The following is a 6034-nucleotide window of genomic DNA, read 5'->3' as shown; positions in this document are numbered from 1 at the left end:
CTATGGGTCATGGAGCACGGCCATTAAGACCCCGGATACCTGAGTGCAGCAGTTGTCCTAGATGACCTGCTTGCTCTCACGAATAACAAGATGGGGAAGTTGAAGAGAGAATCTCCCTGGGGGGGGGTCAATAAAGTATCTTTTATTATCAATGATGCTGGAGCTCAAGGGCTGAGCAGTGCATGGACGCAGTATCCACTAGGGGGCAGTCATGGACTTTTTATGTCAATTGACAGTTGCCTCCAAATAGTTTGTATAATTTATTGAGAAAATGATTTGGAGGTTTTAATGCTTCAACATGGTCCAAGAAGACACTGTTTGCACCATAATTTCACCTCTGAGATTAATGAAGTCTGTATCTATTTCTGCCCCATCTTAACTATTTCAGGTATACAGAACATCCTCACAAACAACCATTAACATTATTGAGAACGTAAAATATTTTTTCATAGGAATTAATACATGACAGTAAGATTTTCAAGTTTAGCCGATACTGATGCATTAACCATGTAGTTTACAAGATCTGATGTGAAGCATGTAAAGCGCTTTGGCTCGACTCTGATGTGAAAGGTGCTCCTATCAAGAAATGTGACTCCTCTGCTGAAGTTGACTGGCGCAACGAATCATGAAGTCTTTTCAGTATTATAATGTACAATGACAATGAAGTGTTTTTCACTGCATAGTCCCTGTTTGTTTGTTTGCGGTCACAAGATCTGATGGCTGCTATGAAATATTGAGACCCCTCTGCCCTGATTAAGCTACAGTAATTCCTCATGGTGTGTGCTTGATCTTAACCCTAACCCTAACTCTAACCCTAACCCTAACTTAACCTTACTTTTCTGTTATTGTGTTAAAAATGCTCCTATGAAGTTTAATAAATACATTGAAACATAGAAATCATTCCCTGCTGCTTCAGTATTACCTCCATAGAATCTGATCTTCTTGCTTCAACATACGAAGCGAAGCAATCACGAAAGTGAAGCAAAAAGGAGCAGTTATTCAGAAGTTTGATTGGGACGTTTTCAGACCAGTTTTCTGAAGACGAGCAGAGTGTAAGAAAATTCTTCTACACATGAATACAGAATCACTAAGCTGTTCTGATTGTAGTCTTTAGGGTAGTGTGGTTGACTAAGGAGAACACAGTGATGAAATAAGCACCTTATACTGTTCTATATAAACCTTATACTGCTCTATATAAACATTTTCTGCTTATCTCCTGTCATCTAGGATGCCCATGAGTTTCTCAGTTACCTGATATCCTGGTTAACTGACATGAGAGTATCAGTTCAGGCCAAGGAGAATACAGCAATGTACCTCTGTCCGGACGAGGCAAACCTGGCCTTTGAGATGCTCTGTCGGAAGACCTGTACCAGGTAAACGCTGCAGGTTTCACTGGTTTTACACACCTGTCTGAATGCCTTGCGTGCTGCTGCCACAAAGACCTAAACTATTGATAGACCTGCATTAGGGATCCAGTTCTTATTGAAGGTCCAGATGTTATTGATTCGGCATATTAGAAATATTCAGTTTCTTTGTATCTCTTTCCTCCCTTGGTTTCCGGAAGCTGTGGAGCACAGACCTCCAGGACAAATGATTTAAATAATCTGTCCTTGGATGTCCTTCCCCGTTGGTCTGTGCAAGACCTCCTGAAGCACTACTTCAAGGTGTCTGTGGTGCCGCACACACAGGATCACTCACAGATACTATCATCCTATACTAGCTGGCACTGATACTTAGAGGTGTTGTGTTGTAATGGTCCTGGTGAAAGGCGCTCATCACTGAGTACTGCTGTGTGCTGTTATAGGATACGGAGGTGGAGTTCACATGTGCTGCCTGCAGGGGGAGCCAGGCTGTGCTCTCGTGGGCATTCGTCACACTGCCTTGGTGAGTTGGATGCTTTTCCAGTGAAATCAATAACAAGAACACACTATATGTGCAAGTTGTTCAGTAATGTATCTGTCCTTGTACTTCTGCAGAGTCCTGGTCCTGCACTTGAAAAGGTTCAGAATTACGGCACAATACCAGCTGAAGAAAGTGCAGGACCCGGTTCTCCTCTGTCGGGAGGTCACCTTGCTCCCCCACCTCAGTGAGGAGATCTCCCAGCTGACGGTGACTCCCCAGACAGTGGAACCTCTACTGAAAGAAGCACATCTGTAAGTCTGCATCTGCATAGAGACATACAGTAAATGCCAAAATTAGTGCAGACATATAATCATGCACATTGTCAGTTCTTAAAAACAATGGGATTAAATAGACCAACAGTACTTATACACATTTGTACTTGTATGAACAATAGTCTGATTGCATGGATCTCCTGCAGGTCAGCTGGAGGTCTAGATCACGGGGATCATCGGGGTTCAGCCGTCAGGTGCAGGATGGGGGGAATCGAGCCCCCAAAAACGCAGGACCAGACGGCGGACGTACCAGAAGACTCCCTGAGGATGCTCGGCAGGGATGGGGCTGCTCCTGTGACGGAGGAGAGTGTTACATTCTGCAGGAGCGCATCGAAAGTGGAGTCACCGCCCCCTTCAGGTACACCTGGGGAAATGACTGGGCTGACACACATAACAGTATTTTAACATTATGGATTGTTGTGGCAGATGCACTGATAAACACCATCACAGAGAAGTGAATAAGAAATTTAGGGTATGCTTCCATTATATGTAACCATGACATAGTGTATTATACAGCAAATTATATAGAGGGATTTACTACCGTTCAAAGAATTTGAAAGTAATAGTGGTGAAACCAGCAAGAGTGGATTAAATCCCCACAACAGTGGGATGGTCCTGGACAGTCCAGGGTCTCTGGGAGAATGTTGACTAGCAACTCTCCGTTATTTTGGTTAGACCACTTATTTTATCTATGACTACAGGAGCAAATGTCATTTCACCTCTCATGTGATTGTGTTTGGTTTCTCCTATGATTCCCGTCCCCCTTAAACAGACAGAGCAGAGACTTTGACAGAGCAGAGACAGTGACAGAGCAGAGACTTTGACAGAGCAGAGACTTTGACAGAGCAGAGACTTTGACAGAGCAGAGACAGTGACAGAGCAGAGACAACGACAGAGCAGAGACAGCGACAGAGCAGAGACAGTGACAGAGCAGAGACAGCGACAGAGCAGAGACAGCGACAGAGCAGAGACAGTGACAGAGCAGAGACAGTGACAGAGCAGAGACAGCGACAGAGCAGAGACAGTGACAGAGCAGAGACAGTGACAGAGCAGCGTACAGCTGCACTGCTGAGGGTAGGGAGAGATAGAGGAAGATACGTGAGGGAGAGAGAGTGACGTTAGAATATTAGTGAAGCAGAGTAAGAAAAGAGAGTGAGAGAGACTGGAGATGCAGAGTGGTGGAGCTTCCTTAGAGGGAGGTGAAGTTGACGATGACTTTTCTCTTCAGAGAGGAACAGAGACACAGCCTGCTGCTCAGGATTATCGGCTCGTCTACGTTCTGAGCCACCTAGGCTCCAGCGCCACCTATGGTAAGATGCATGTACGCTCACACAGACCTCAGACAGGTTCTGTTTTTTAAGTCGACCTTTACTCACTGCAAAGAATCACATGCGAGTGCTGTAGTGTCACCCACTACTCTCACTATCATACACATTTGTGTAGCTACACAGTCAGGTATGGTAAATGCTTATATGAGAGCCGCCTGAATGTTTATACACTTAAGATGCTAAATAGTCATGTGACCTGGAAGACATATTTTAAAACATATGTCCTACCTGTCTTTCTTGTAGGTCACTATGTCAGCGACGCCTTTCACGAGGAGGAAATGGGCTGGCTGTCGTTTAATGACCATCAGGTGAAGCGGTCAGATGAGGCGTCGGTGCTGAAAACGAGGGCCACCAGTGTGTATGTGCTGTTTTACAGCCAGCAGGTAACCAGAGAAACACCCAGCAGCCAAATGCAGACAGCAGACACCTTTCCTATACTCAGCTATACTCAGCTATACTCAGACACACAGTCACCTGCCTCATTGCAATATGTCAGACTGACCGAAATATAAGATTGAATGCTTTGTATTTTATGCTACACTATTAAAAGACTGTTGGCTGTACCACTTGATGCATATGTAATGTCAAATACGTGTTATACTGCAGGAATCCTGACACTAATGGTCCTGATGCCTCCATATGGAGGAGCTAACCTTAAAAATCTGGCAAACCCCGAGAATTCAGGTTTTGTCAAACCAAAGGAGGAGTCACATGGTACCAGTAACTGTCAAATTACAGGTACTGAAGGACATGGAGGAAGTCCAGAGGAGGAGGTCCAGAGGAGGAGGTTTACGGTGCACTGAATATCACCATCAGCTGGAGATAATGGACTTCAGTAATACTATAATACTCAGTAATGGACTTCAGTAATACTATAATACTCAGTAATGGACTTCAGTAATACTATAATACTCAGTAATGGACTTCAGTAATACAAAATACTATCCTGATGGGAAACATCTCCACCTGTTTTGTGAACAGCACAATGCAGGACAGACATGCTCTCCAGAGAGTGGTGCGATCAGCCGCGCGCATCGTTATTAGAGAGCTTCCTCACCTGTAGTCTGTCTACATCAAACGGTGCTGAACTAAAGCCAGGAAGATCATGGAAGACCTCAGCCACCCCAATATTGGAGTCTTCTCCCTGCTGAGGTCAGGGAAGCGATTTTGTTCCCTAAAGGCCACACAGAGAGAATGAGGAGAAACTTCTTCCCTCAAGCTATTCGGTGTCTGAACCAGGACAATACGCAGGATGCGAGAGAGTGACAGTGATGGAATGACATCATCAACCCTTCAGGCTCATTTGCAGTATTTCAACATCCATTTTTTGGAAATTGCAGTTCACTGTCCTCCACAGGAGAGGGCGATGTTTGATCTCTGGTACTTTTTGCCTTGAGATTCCAGAGCTCAGGGTCTGGCAGCCCATTGGGAAGGTAATCAGGAAATCTGGAAGGCATTAGTGAACCTGCCAGTGGGAACAGTTGAAGCATTTGGGGGCGGGGTGGGCGGGGGGGGGGTGTTATGGGGTTTAGTTGAAACAGAATGCTTGGCCCCACCCCATTTGCTCTAAGATTTGTCCCCTGCAGAACCCCCCAGTTCCATACCTTCCTCATTCTTTTTCTCCACAGAGAACTTATGGAGTGTTCTGGGTGGGTTCTCTGCATTTCAGGTATGGTTTGGCACAGCGTTCTCAGGCGCGCCTCAGTCTGAGCACATCGCAGCCAACTGCCTGCTGGGTTTATTGTGACCTGTAACCTTTCCCAGATAGCCCATCCTGTGGTAAAACACCATGCAGATTAATGGGTTCCCTGTTACAGGACAGTCCCCTAAGTGAAAATATTCATCTGCAGTAATGAGTCAAAGTTGGAGACCCTTAGCCTGCAACTGAAACAGGTGACCATCTACAGGCATCAGGCAAAAAGAGGGATAAAATGCACTGGAGATGATATTCAGATCAGTATCGACACAGATCCGTACCTAACTAGATGGATCAGGTATCAGCTGTATGTGACCGCTTCACAGAATTGTTTTCATCAGTCTGTGTTAAAGCTCCTATTTCTTGCTAAATCGATTTGTACAATCAACTGCATGACAGCTTTTTCTTATTTTTGTGGCATTCGAGCTGAATACCAACGCTGTCATTCAGTCTATTTGCCACTCAGTGTGTGTGAGTGCAGTGACTCCCGCCTGCTGTGATGTCACGCGCATACCCTTCGCAGTAGGGGGAGCATGAGAACATGAGATAAGAGAGTAACGATCTGGAAGTATTTTATGCTTGGAACAGCAACTAGTAGCACAGATAAGGTAAACCACGTGCAGCAACACACATTGCACACAGACACTGTGCTTTTAGTGTCGGTGATGGAGAGAACTAATCATTCAAAAGTATAATTACATTTCGCTGGAGTCGATGTTGACAACACGCAAGTAACATGTCTTTTTGCAGGGTAATAACACAAGCAATCTGTGGAAACACTGAGGGAACGTCCATACCAGGGCTCGTACCAGGCATGTTATGTTTGCTAGTGGCCT

At 45.1% G+C, this 6034-nt stretch overlaps 1 long non-coding RNA gene across 2 annotated transcripts; it reads left to right on the top strand.

The window, feature by feature from the left end:
- Positions 1-968: 968 nt before the first annotated feature.
- On the top strand, positions 969-4980 carry LOC111846598 (uncharacterized). Of its 2 annotated transcripts, XR_011991667.1 has the most exons (9): positions 969-1052; positions 1228-1373; positions 1565-1664; positions 1805-1884; positions 1977-2153; positions 2321-2532; positions 3403-3484; positions 3746-3885; positions 4241-4980. It is a non-coding gene; the product is annotated as an uncharacterized lncRNA (long non-coding RNA). The 2 variants fall into 2 exon arrangements; XR_011991666.1 differs by having other exon boundaries at positions 1228-1664.
- Positions 4981-6034: the final 1054 nt, after the last annotated feature.

The sequence above is a fragment of the Paramormyrops kingsleyae genome, chromosome 5 (genome assembly GCF_048594095.1).
Source record: "Paramormyrops kingsleyae isolate MSU_618 chromosome 5, PKINGS_0.4, whole genome shotgun sequence".
Classification (NCBI taxonomy): domain Eukaryota; kingdom Metazoa; phylum Chordata; class Actinopteri; order Osteoglossiformes; family Mormyridae; genus Paramormyrops; species Paramormyrops kingsleyae.
This window is presented reverse-complemented; position numbering and strand designations above follow the sequence as displayed.